The sequence below is a fragment of the Ceratotherium simum genome, chromosome 16, assembly GCF_057802395.1.
Source record: "Ceratotherium simum simum isolate JZ-2026a chromosome 16, ASM5780239v1, whole genome shotgun sequence".
Lineage (NCBI taxonomy): Eukaryota > Metazoa > Chordata > Mammalia > Perissodactyla > Rhinocerotidae > Ceratotherium > Ceratotherium simum.
This window is the reverse complement of record NC_141915.1, coordinates 4,412,903-4,427,179: the sequence shown is the minus strand read 5'-3', so window position 1 is coordinate 4,427,179 and position 14,277 is coordinate 4,412,903.

Below are 14,277 nucleotides of genomic sequence, written 5' to 3'. Positions count from 1 at the left end.
ATTTTAGGTGTTAGTCTCTTTTCAGTTTTCAACTTCAAAGATGAAGAAAACAGGGGCCGGCCTGGTGGCGTAGTGATTAAGTTTGCACGCTCCTCTTCGGTGGCCCGGGGTCTGCAGTTTTGGATCCTGGGCGCGGACCTATGCACCACTCATCAAGCGACGTTGTGGGGGGCGTCCCACATATAAAATGTAGGAAGATCGGCACAGATGTCAGCTCAGGGACAATCTTCCTTAAGCAAAAAGAGAAGATTGGCAACAGATCTTAGCTCAGGGCCAGTCTTCCTCACCAGAAAAAAAAAAAAAGTGAAGGTGAAATAAAGACAGATCTGGTATATGAAGGCTGAGAGACTTCCTTGCCAGCAAACTGGCACAAGAAATGCAAAAGGTTGTTCTTCAGGATGAATGGAAATGATACTAGATGGACACTCAGATTAACAGGAAGGAAACAAGAGCATCACAAATGGTAAATAAGTAGGTAAATATATAAAAGACTATGGCTTTTATCTTATCATAATTTCCCTACCGGACCATGGACAATTGAAAGGAAAAATAATAATCGTGTAGAGTTTACAACATACATAATGTACAAATAAGAAGAAAAACAGGGCCGGCCTGATGGCTTAGCAGTTAAGTGCACGTGCTCCGCTGCTGGCAGCCCAGGTTCGGATCCCGGGCGCGCACCAATGCACCGCTTCTCCAGCCATGCTGAGGCCGCGTCCCACATACAGCAGCTAGAAGGATGTGCAACTATGACATATAACTATCTACTGGGGCTTTGGGGGGAAAAAAGGAGGAGGATTGGCAATAGATGTTAGCTCAGAGCTGGTCTTCCTCGGCAAAAAGAGGAGGATTAGCATGGATGTTAGCTCCATCCATTAGCATGGATGGAGGGCTGATCTTCCTCACAAAAAAAAAAAAAAGAAGAAGAAAAACAGAAAGGTGGCAAGCAGGTAGGTAGAATTAAGCTGTGTGAGAGCACTATGTTTGTGAAGTGGGGAGTAAAACGTGGCAAATGTGAAGCCTGCAGTGAGAAGTGAGAAGTGGAAGAGGAAACTGCAAAGTGTGACGGTGTGAAGTGAACATTAGAAAGTATGCAGGGTCAGCATGAAATGTGAAGTGCTACCCTATTGACTGTAGAAAGGCTTTGATATGTTAATGACACAAATTTTTAATTCTAAAAAAACACTAAAATTTTTTGAAAGATATATATAAGAAGCCTATGGAAAAATTAAAACAGAAGGGTAAAAAAATTCAAATAACCCAAAAGAAGGCAAGAAAAAAGCAACAGAATACCAAAATATGAAAGCATAAATGAGGAGAAAAGCAAACTAGCAGACTTACAACTAACTATATCAATATTATGCAATAAATTAAAGATAAATGTTATAAAACCCTATAGCTAATACCAAAAGGAAAAAAAAGTGTAGCTAATAATCCAACAGCAAAAATACTGAATCCAAAAGAAGGCAGAAAGCAATGAAAAAAGGAACAAAGACTAGGGAGAGGAATAGAAAACAAATAATAAGAAGGTAGATTAAACACTTAAATTAAAAGAGAGATTATCTGGCTAGATTTTAAAAAAAGCAGGACCCAACTATACACTGTCTGGAAGTGACTCACCTTAAATACAATGACACAGGTGAGTAGAAAGCTAGAATGACTGTTCCAATATCAGATAAAGTCGACTTCAGAACAAACATAATTACCAGGGGTAAAAAGAGACATTTCATAATGATAAATTGATCAATTCATCAAGGAGACATCACAATCCTAAACAAGTGTGCATCCAACAACAAAGCTTCAAAATTCATGGATAAAAAACTTTAAGAATTGAAAAGGGAAATAAATCCATAATTTCTGTGGCAATTCATAAGTCCTCATGCAGTAACCAAGTAAGAACAAGTAGACTGAAAATCAGTATGACTACAAAAGACTTGAACAACCCGATGAACCAACCAGACCTAATTGACGTTTATAGAATAATCCACGCTATAACTTCAGAGTACATATTTGTTTCAAGTGCACATGAAATATTCACCAAGATAGACCATTTTCTGGCCGATAGAACAAATCACTATAAATTTAAAAGGATTAAAATTATACACAGTATGTTTTCTGACCACAGCAAAATTAACGTAGATATCAATAACTGACAACATGTCTGGAAAATCCTCAAATACTATGCATGTCTAAATAACAAGCCACAGGTTAAAGAAGAAGTTGAAAAGAAAACTAGAAAAATTCTTGAACTGAATGATAATGAAAACATAGCTTACCGAAATTTATAGGAAACAGATAAAGAAGAGATGAGAGGGACATTTAGGTCTGTAAATGTAAATATTAGTAAAATAGAAACCTGTAAAATCAATATCCTAAGCTTCACCTTAAAAAGCTATAAAAAATAAATCTGACACAAATTTAGTACAGGAAGAAAATAAAGATGAGGGCAAATATCAATGAAATAGAAAATTTTTAACAAGATGAAATCGAAACTGGTTCTTTGAAGAGATCAATGAAATTGATAAATTCCTAGCAAGGCTGATAAACAAAGAGGTATGACACAAACCTTCAATATCAGAAATTAAAAAAACGACATCACTACAGACTTTATAAACATTAAAAGAATAATAAGGAAATATTATGAAAAACTTCATGACAATGAATTCGACAACCTAGGCGAAATGGGCAAATTTCTTAAAAGACACAAACTACCAAAACTGACTCAAGGAGAAATAGATTATCTGAATAGCCCCATATCTACTAAAGGAATTAAATTCACAATTAAAATCTTTCCACACACACAAAAATATTCCAGGCCTACTTGGCTTCACTGGTGAATTCTACCAAACACTTAAGGAAGAAATGAGACTAATCTTGTACCAACTCTTTCAGAGAAGAGAGGAGGAGGGAATACTTCATAATTAATTTACTTTACAAGGCCAGGTTTACCCTGGTACCAAAGTCAGACAAAGACATATTACAAGGTAAAATTAGATACCAATATTCTTCATAAATATACATGCGAAATTACTCAACAAAATATTAACAAATTGAATCCAACAATTTATAAACAAGATAACAGACCATAACCAAGTGGGCTTTTTATCCCAGGAATGCCAAGTTGGTTTAATGCTTAAACATCAATCAGATTGGAAACAACTCAAATTACTTTCAATGAATGAATGGATAAGCAAATTGTAGTGCATCCAAACAATGCACTATTACTCAGCAATAAAAACCAACAAACTATTGATACAGGCAACAATTGGATGGATCTTAAGGGAGTTACGGTGTGTGGAAAAAAATCACAAAAGGTTACATACTGTATGATTCCATTTATAAGATATTCTTGAAGTGACAAAATTATAGTGATGGTGAATAGAGCAGTGGTTGCCAGGGGTTAGGGTTGGAGGAGGGTGTGACTGTTGAGTTGTAACACAACGGTTTCTTTGTGGTGATGCAACAGTCATGTATCCTGGTTGTGACAATGGTTACAACACACATATATATGTGACAAAGTTTCTTAGACCTCTACACACAGACAATCAAGATAAAAATGTGTGAAATCCAAATAAGGTCTGTAGTTGAATTAGTATTACTGTACCAATGTTAATTTTTTGGTTTTGGCAATCTACTATGGATCTTGCCATTGGGGGAAGCTGGGGGAAGGGCACACAGGAACTCTATTCTATTTATGCCACTTCTTATAGTTTAAAATATTTAAAAGTAAAAAGTATTAAAAATAGAAAAATATACAGTGTTACAAAAGTAACCAATGACAATAAAATGCATCCAACAAAATATTAAAAGTCAAATTTGTGATAAATTTAAAGAAAAAAAAAATCAGTGTAATTCACCATGTTACCAGAATAAAGGAATAAAGACTGTTTGATCATCTCAATAGAAGCAAACAAATTATTTGACAGAATTCAACCCTCATTCATGATTGTTAAAAATTCCAAAAAACTAGAAATAAAAGGAAATTTCCTCAGAATGATAAAGACCCCCTGTGCATAATCTACAGCTAACATATTCTATGGGAAAAAAAAAAAAAACAACTGAATGGTATCTCTAACAACATACTGGTGGCTTACGCTGGTACAAGAAGGCTAGAAAAAGAAGATATACAAATCAGAAAGGAAGAAGTAATATTGTCATTTTTTACAGAAGACATGATTTTCTGTCTATGATATCCCAAGAAATCTATAAAAACGTTACTAGAACTAGTAAAGTCCAATGATACAAGGTCAACATACAAAGAAAATTTATTGTATTTCTATATACTAGCAACACACTATTAGAAATTTAAATGTAGAAAAATGTTATTTACAAAAACACCAAAAAGCATAAAAATACTCAGCGATAAATTTAATAAAACTGTGCAAGACCTGTATTTTAAAAACTTCAAGATAGTACTGAGAGAAATTTAAAATGACCTAAATAAATGGAGAGGTATCCCATGGATCAAAAGATTCAATATTGTTAAGATGTCAATTTTCCCCAAATTGATCTATACATTCAACACAATCCCAATCAGTGTCCCAGCAAGATCTTCTGAAGAAAGTGATGAGTTGAATGTAAAATTTGTATGGAATTGCAAAGGACCAAGAATAGCGAAAATGATTTTGAACACTTTCTTTTCAAGTAAACAGAATATTTAGCATGATAGATCATATTCTAGATAATGATTCAAGTGACACAAGATGTGTTCTCTGACTACAGTGGAATTAAATTAGAAATCAATAATAGAAAGATAAGTGGGGGCCGGCTCCATGGCATAGTGGTTAAATTCGACACCCTCTGCTTTGGCGGCCCGGGTTCGGTTCCTGGGTGCAGACCTACACCACTCGCTGGTGGCCATGCTGTGGCAGTGACCCACATACAAAATAGAGGAAGACAAGCTAACAGATGTTAGCTCAGGGCAAATATTCCTTAGCAAAAAAAGATAAGTGGAAAACCCCAAATGGAAACAAAGTAACACACTTCTAAATGACTCATGAGTCAAGTAAGAAATCAAAAAGGAAATTAGAATGTATTTTGAACATTAAAATTTTTATGAAATGTAGTTACCCCTATTTTACAGATGATAAATCAGTTCTGAGAGTTTGTGTGCTGGTCAAAGTCCCGCAATGAGAGTTTGCGTGTGTTGGAATTCATGTGGTTCCCAAGTGCACTCTGTGTATCTGCTCCTAGAACCCAGTATCTATGGGTACTTACTGGTGGTGGTAGTAACAGCCAACATTTACTGAGCAATTTCTATGACTCGGCACTTTTTGAAGTACTCTGCATGTATTGATTCATTTATTACTCTACAGAACTCTGCGAGGATGGTATTCCTATCGCCATGTTATAGATGAGGGAACCGAGGGGCAGAGGGGGTGAGTAGCTTGTCCAGGCAGTTAGTTAAGGCAGAGCCGTGACTTGAACCCAGCAGCCTGGTTCCAGAGTTTGCTTAACCAGTATACTATATTGCTTTCAAATTGTGGGCGAGAGAAAACAGATTTTGTTTTTAATGGAACTAGTGTATTATTTCTCAAAATAAATTAAATATATGTGAATTTAAAATACAAAAAACTACATGAACTTAAAATAAATAAATTATAAACTTTAAACACATGAATATTTATCTGATGGGGAAAAGAGATCTGTTCATAAAAAGTCGTTTAAAAATCAATATACTCAATTACATTAAAATTTAAACTTTTCTACCTCAAGAAATGAAAAAATATTTTAGTTAAGAGATTTATAGTCACAATATATATAAATACAACTTATAAAATAATTTAAAAAGGATATTTATTCTAGTGTAAAAATAGTCCATGGATATAGACACACAAAAATAACAGAAGAATTAGAAAAGGCCACCAATTGTTTGTGGAACTGTCAATAATGTGATTTTTCTGATGTCTAATTTGGAATGTGTGTTTTGAAAGCCTGAAAAATGTTTATATTCTTCATCCCAGTAATCATAATTTTGTGAATTTATAAAGAAGAAATCATCAGAGCTGTACGCCAAGATTTACATGGAGAGATGTTCTTGGTATAATTTAGGATACAAAAAATAGGAAATAATCTATATGTCCATTAAGTTTGGTTAAACAATATTGAATATGTACAGGCATTAAAAACCATATTTGAGGGCTGGACCAGTAGCATAGTAGTTAAGTTCACATGCTCCACTTCAGGGGCCTGGGGTTCGGATCCCGGGCACGGACCTACATACTGCATATCAAGCCATGCTGTGGCAGCGTCCCACATAAAATAGAGGAAGATGGGCACAGATGTTAGCCCAGGGCCAATCTCCCCCCCCCAAAAAAAAAATTGAAAGAATTTTTATGAATTTTTAAGGAATGGAAAAATGCTGAGGATATCTTATATAAAAACTCAGCTTATATACAGTATGACACAATTGTGTATAAATAAAGCAAAAATGGAACACACTTATAGAAGGGAAGAAAGGCGAAATTCTACAATGTTAGCAATATTTCTGGGTTGTGATATTATGGAGTATTATTATTATTGTTTATTTTCGGCAATAAACATTTATTACTACTATAATCAGAAAATTCTTTTAAAAGAATTTTCTTAAATAATCATTCAACCCACTCCTTCCACCTGGGAATGATTTGTGATTCTTTCCCTTATAATATTAGGTTAGAAAAATAAAACATCCACAATTCAATTATTTCGCTATTCCTGTCTCCAGCCAGATCAAACCTCACCTTAAGCTGACAATGATCTTGTAGGAATAAAATATCACCCACATCCCCTGCCAGGGGACCAGAGCTTTTTGGAAGAATTTCTGAGACATTGAAAAAGCAGGGATTGAATGCCCTCTCTAGGCCACTGCATTCCTGTGAGAGGGTTTGGGAGGAATGCTCAGGTGCAGCAATATATGCTATGACTTGATTGCTAGCTGGAACAGGTGTGCCAAGAGCAGCTGTCAGGATGGGGATGAGGACAAGGTTACGTCGCCCCACAGCCCCCGGGTCAATCCAGGTAGGAATTTCCAACAGAGATTTGCACAACTCAAGGAAAGAAACTTACCATCACTTATGGATTTTTTTTAAAATAGATAACCATTCTACCCATTTTTGAAAATGCAAGTAGTCTTTAGATAGTTCCTTTCTGGAAATGAAAACAAAAGCAGCAGATGGGTCCAACTGGATCTCAGAGGCCAAAGTGTCGCAACAAGATCTTCATCGATTTGCTAAGCGTTTTTAGTGACAGGCCCTCCAGCCACCAATCAGGATGAGAAATGTAATCTATTAGTGGAGTTGTTAAGCGTCCCTGGTTTCTGCGGATGACAGCCAAGTATCTGCCTTTCTCTACAAACAGTAAATCATTCTCACAAGAGAAAGATGGGGGGAGAAACTACACACAATACTAGAAAAGTCTGAACAGTGATTGCTTTATTTTGGAGTGACATTGAGAACACCAGAAGTTCCAGTTAGAAACACATGGAGATTTATTTTTATGAGTTTTAAGCCTCAGGAATTATTTATAGGGCAACTCCTGAGACAAAGTAATAATTCACCACGGACCGCAGGGCTGTGTCTATGTTCTGAAGCCTTGGGAATAAAATATTCAACTTTTATTATGTCTCCAGTTGTGAAAATGAACACTAAAGTTAGTGATCAGTAGGAAGTCTGTCATATCATTCTATGGCTTGCCAGTCCCAAAATGAATACTCCTTTACCTGTGCACCTGGACCTTCCTGGATCCACCGATGTGAACTTTCCCTCATTGCTACTCCTTGTACCATGTAGCACATCTACTCGAAAACATAATTTTGCATCAGATGAAAAAGAAGAACGTGGTCCCTCTAGTAATTAACTTAGTGCCACTGATCCTTGTAACAAACTAGAATGATGAAGCATGCCCCGTCAGTAAATTAGGCTCACAGACAATCAGTAATCCGCAGTTAGTCATGCTGAGATGGTGTTTGACTGTGACTGAGAAACCTCTACCACAGACAAAGACAAATGCATTTATCACTTGTCAGTGCTTCGGTCTCCAAATGCTTGCTATCACCAGCCACACGCGCTTATCCTAACCTTCCAAATCAGTGTCTCTTACAGTATGGTTGTGACGCCTGGCAATTTAATTTATTCAGTAGTCCTTAGATCATTCAGGTTTTCCAGATGAAAAAAAATAAATTATATCATTTTGGTCACAGAGATTTCACAAATACAATTGTCAGATTATGATTTCCTCCAAATCCTTTTACATGCCCAATAATCAGTATTTTCATGAAGCCTGCACAGTGACTGCACTGCATGGGCAGCCCCTCCTGGCTAACATTCCAGGAGCTATATCACTTCACTTGCATGTTGTTATTGATTTTTGTTGAATGTGCACGCCTAGCTCTTATTATTGGGTTGCATTATAGTCTCAATCCACAAAAATGGAAAAAGGTCAGTCGTTGATCAGAAAAGCAATGATGAAAATAGTGCTGCCCACAGAAAGCACCCCTCCCCTGCATTCTGAGATTACTTGGGTCACATAAAAGAATTCTTTCTACTACTGAGTCTGGGTTCTAAATTTCTTCTCAGATAAGCAGTCTTGCTTTCCTTACCCTCAACACAGGGAGCTACATTTACAGTTGAGGTTCCCAATATGCCTTCCCAGGGCTCAGAAAGTGATCTCTTAGCCCTGATCCTAGTAGATCTCTGCCTGCATTTTTGGATTTGACCCTAAGAGTCCTCATCCAATGCAAAAGCTGTGTGCTCCTCACCAGGGAGGAAAAAAGCGTGCATGTGTGGTGTGGAGGTGGTTTCGTAAACGCAGACTAAAGCATTTGGACGGGTAGGCTATAAATCAAACTATTAACAGCAGTTAGCTTTGAGGAGTCGGACTGAGAGAGAGCGGTGTGAGAGGAGGGAGTGTCTCACTGTTTTCTCTCTGTATTCCGTATGGTTGTTGCAGTTCATTCATTCACTAGGTCTTTCCTGAGCCCCTGCTGTGGGACGGGCACGTGTTAGACATCAACCAGAAATGCAGGGGCCCCCAGTCTCAGAGGGCTTACCTGCTCATGGGAAAAATTAACCAGTAAACATGTAAACAAACTAATAAGTAAATTAGATAAATACACATTGGTGACAGCACAGTGAGGAAAATAAATGGTCCACGGCGACCTGCTTTGGAGACAAGAACGGCTTCTCAGAGAGATAACATTCAAGCTGATTTTGTTCGATGAGGAGGTGTCACCGTTTCAGGGGAGGAACACTCGGAAGAGAAGGAAGAGTAAATTCAGAGCCTGGAAGGGAAGATGCCTGGGGAGCACGGGGAACCTACAGAAGGAGCGAGTCTCAGAGGTTAGGAGTGAAGGGAAGAGAGATGACCTGGAGGGGTGGGTCGGGAGCAGTGCGCACACATCCTCCTGGGGCGTATAAACAGTTTGAATCGTATTCAAAGAACACATATCTCCTTTAAAGAAATGTTTTTGAAGGAAAAAAAAAAAAAAACAAACAGAGCAAGCCTCCCAGCCCCCGGTACGACTTTGTACTGGAAGCATTTGTATCAGCACCCTCTTCCTTGGGGGTGGGCTTAGGGGAGGAAGGAGCTTTAAGGTGCTAACAAGGCCTCTCTGAAGCAGAAACAGAGCCCCGTCAAAGGCACAGACCGCAAAGCAGGAGACAGCCGAGGCTCCATTCATTTTCTGAAACCCAAGGAGAGGCTTCAGCTGGCAATGGCACCGTGGACTCCTCCAGCGCAAGGGACTGGCCTGGCCATCCGTGCATGCCCTATAAACACCGCTGTTCCTCACGGCAGTGAAGCTTAATACATGTTGTCTGAAAGAAATGTGAATAGTGGTGGCACTTCCTGACTTATTTAGTGGTATGAAGAGGCCCGTTATGATGCAGACCTCAAAAGGAAAGTGTGTTCTTTTACCTATAGTTGCAAAGAATTCCTGAGCACCTGGGGTTCTATAATCATCCAACTGATTATAAGCCTCGTCCCCATGAATGTCCGTGGAGTCACTAAGTATCTGGACCAATTTCCTATTCACTCATTCATTGAGCGACTACAGAGCTAAGTGGGGAAACCAACTGCCAGCCCCGTTTGAAGAGACTGGAAGGGTACTGAGGCTTGGCTAAGATGCTGCCTACCGGGAGAAAGCAGTCTAGCTTGGCATGACCTGATTCCCCCCTGGGTTCAAAAGGCTGGAGCAAACTTCATCATCCTGGCACCATGAATCCTCTCCCAGACCCTGTGACAGACCCCACAAGTGAACCCTGGATAGTCTGAGGCAAGCAGAGGGAGAAGGTTTCTTTCTCTCACCAGTGAGACCAGTGGAGCCAGCCAGGAGCCACAACCATCCTAGTCAACGAATCCAACTTGGAAATAAAGAAAATGTCCCTTTCTCTCAGCTGAAGTTGACTGTAGAGTTCAAAAGGCAAAGTCAACTCTTCTAAGGAAGCTGGAGAGAGTTACAGACTGCCCCACCATCACTACATGCTTGCACACTTGACTAGGCTTTATGAAACTGTGTGAATTTCTGTCCTGTGTGAATTTTTGCAAGTCACTAAAACCCTTGGAGCATCAGATTCATCAGTTGGAAAATGAAAGAAAAATTGCCCATCCCTGTCTGTCTCACTGGGAGAGCCCCACTCTTCAGCTGACAAAATGACAGGTAGGTTCCTAGAGCCCACGGAAGGCGGCTTGACCCAGGTGTATCTCTCAGGTGAGAAAAGCATCTTGCTTCACATGAACACAGAGCTGCATGGCACCCCCTGTTCCTCAGGGACTGAGGCCAGGGAAGAGGCAGCTGCTGGCAGTGCCCTCTTCTGAGCACATGGGGACAACCAAGAGAGAGATCCTTTAGCTTCTAGGCATTCACTGTGTAATAGGGACACAAGAAACATATACAAGGAATAAATAACAACACAGGGTTGCCTGTTCCAAGGGGCACAGGAATGAAGACAAGGGATATTGATCAGAGCTGGCCTGAGGGAGAAGCAGAACACATGCAGGGCCTAGAGAAAGGCTGAGAAGAACAGCCCTGGATGGAGTTGAAGCTCAGACGGGCGGAGGAGACACATCTTAGGGAAACGATCATTTAGTGGAGGCAAAAGCGTCAAAGGGGGAAGTTGTGAGAGCCGAGATCAGAGAGGTGGGTGATAGCCAGGCTGTAGAGGACTTTGAAAGCTGGAGTAAGACGTTTTGATTTTAGCGTGTGCATGAATGGAAATGACTGAAGGTTTTTTGATCAGGGAGGGTGATGTGTATAAAGTCAAGTTTTTGCGTTTGGGAGAGAAAAGTATGAAGGCATGGAGACCTTTAAAATCATCCAGCCTGGAAATGGATAAAGGCCTTAACTAGAAAGGGGTGAATTGGAATTCGGAAAAGGAAAAAATCCAAAATGTATAATAGGAGGGATCATCTCAATTTGCTGACAATTTAAAATACAGTAAGAGTTCTGACTGACAATGTAGGGAGGAAGCGAGGGATCAAAGAAAACCTTGAAATATCAAGCCTGGGTGACTGAGAGTGGTGACACCATTGGGCAGGACCCGGGAAATGCAGAGGAGGAGAAAGACTCCCAAGGAGACGCATCGGAAATAAGGAACACATCAGCTACCAGAGCAAAGACAGGTATGAGAGGGGCCCCTCTGATTTATACACAGAGCAGACCTGGATTTCCTGCAGAGAAGATGACAGGGCTGTGAAGTGAGAGACCATCTCATGCTGAGTGGTTACTGTGTGACAAGTAATAGACGCCACACAGATGCAGACAGTCCTGGCCGTCAGGAGAGTCCCGTCTGGTAAGAGAAAACACAGACTCTCAAAGGTGAGTAGTTGCAAAGCATCGTGAAAGCAAGCGCCCCATGGTCGCGTTCTCTACTAGAATGTGAGCGCCATGGGGGCAGCGACATGCGTCTACTCACTGCTGCATCGCCCAGGCATAGGACAGTCCTGGCACCAAGACACTGCTCCATAAACCCTGTGAATGCATTGGACATATCAGATCCAAGTGTAACTGGGCAAAGGGAGTGAGCAGAGGAGCAGTTTTCTAAAGAGAGGGATTGAGAGTCAGCTCCTGGGGGAAGTCACTGAACTGGGATAGGTGGGGAGAGAGGAAGAATGTGCTCCAGGTGAGGGTCCTGACTCAGGAGAGCGCACAAGTAGACTGTAGGAAGCTGCAAGAGGAAGGGAAGAGAGGAGGGAGATGGCCTACCCAGGCAAAGGGCCTAACAGCCACCAAAGTCAAGGTCTTCTTCATACAGTGACTCAGAGAACCTATCATCGTTTTGAGGAGGTGCATATTTTAGCTTAAGTCTCCCTAAATACAAACATTCCAGTGCAGAGAGAACTGTGCTTGCTGAGTGTGGAATGGCTCACCCTCTCATCAACTGCACAGCGATCATCCTATGAGTGTTCAACTGGATTTCTCATCTTAGTGACCTTTACTGAGAGAAAGACCCCTGAATGCCAAGGCTGAGACCCCAGGAAAGTCCCCTCACCCCTGTTTTCCTCAGAAGCCTCATTTGCAAAGAGAACATTGGACCAGATGATCCCTATGGCTCCTTCCAGCTCTACCCTCTAGCCCTAAATGGAAAGACCTAGAAGGGCCTTTGTCCTCTTTTTAGCTGAGCTCCTGGGCTCAAAGCAGAGAATAAAACCCAGCATCTGGGAGGTCCGGGGAGGAAGGGCTCTAACTGCCATTCTTCCTACAGTGTTATGTTTGGAAAAGAGATTTTGTGAAAACGATACCATTGATTTTCCCAATTTATGTTTTCTCAAAGACTTTCACATCAGATTTGCTCCCTCTTCAGATAAAACGTGTCTGTGGGAAGCAATGCTTAGAAAAAGAAGGCTCAAATCTTGGCCTCTCTTAAAAGTGGCTCTCTAATAGAGACAGACACCAGATGAGAAGGAAGGTGTATGGTCACTCTGCCAATGAGCTGATCTCCCCCCGCAATCCACCAGGACGGCAGCCCACCCCAAATGAAGCTCCTCGGTAGCCTCATCCTGCAAGTGTTTCAAGTCAGAGCAAAATGGCTTTCGGTGGCAATTGAATTTTCTTATCCCTATAGTTGAGTTTCTGACCCCCGCATGCATCAAGACTTTGTCCTTTTACGATAACTATGCAGATGGGCAGATGGGTGGCTATATCCTCCCCGTTCCCACATCACAATTTGCCTCTCAACTTCTTATAATATCCTGAAGTTCCAGAGAGAAGAAAAATTTTAACTATCCAAAACTGTGGTAAGAAATGGAATATTACTGTTCCTAAAATCTACCATATTGAGGGTGAAGTATAAGTCATGGTTCTATTTATTCCATGAATGTTGGTTAGTTAAGATTTTGTTTTGTTTCACCAAAATAGAAACTAGAAACAATAAAAGACACACACATCATATCTTCTTCCTACCTCTGGTCAACCATAGTCTATCTCTACCATTTTGGCCTCCTCATGTCTGATCTTGCCTCATCTTGCCACATGATCGAAGGGGCTTTGGAGCCCCAGAATTTGCACTTGGCTCATCCTCTCTTCCACTCAAAGTGCTTCTGAGCTGTGAGGATTCCTGATCCACCAGCTCTGGCTGACCTGTATTTTGCCCAGGAAGTGAGTGGACCACAGAGTTATTAAGGGATTAAAGGATCAAGTTGTGGTTATCAGGTTACTGGGTAAATGCAAGAGTTGGCCAAGCAGCCAAGCCAAGAGAGCTTACAGAATCTAGCCCCTGCTACGGCCAGCACAAGGTGCCCAGCCTGGAGATGGAGCTAAGAAAATGGGTGCAAGGGCTTGACTCGGGATTTTGAGGGAGAGACACAACACTAGGACATTAGAACTAGAGGTGCAACATTGCAACTCTGTAGCTCTCTGATTATTGGCCGAGAAACAAGGAATGTGTCTCACCTTGACAGTAGCATAGCACTTTCCTCTTCTTTGTATGGGTCTGTAGGTGTGGTAGGCGGGAACCAGTACCATAAGAAAACTGAAAGAAAGAAGCACCGCCCACACCCTCTGTCACACGCACCCACAATTCCAGTGTTTAAACACAAGCATAAGTGTGCCTTTGGAGGGTGTGTGCCTTTGAAGGGACAGATTTGATAAGCTTTATGTAAATGCACTTGAATGTGTCTTCTATGACTCTACTAACCTGTTTCAAAGTTACCATGTAAATTAAGCTTCTGATTTTGCAGGGCTGTGTTTCCAAACTTGGATCAACAGTGTGCTGTGAATGGTTAATTGGAACACATTTTGGGCAATGTCTAAGGAAGTTCTGTTCAATAGAAATAGAATTGTGAGCCACAAATTCACCTGAT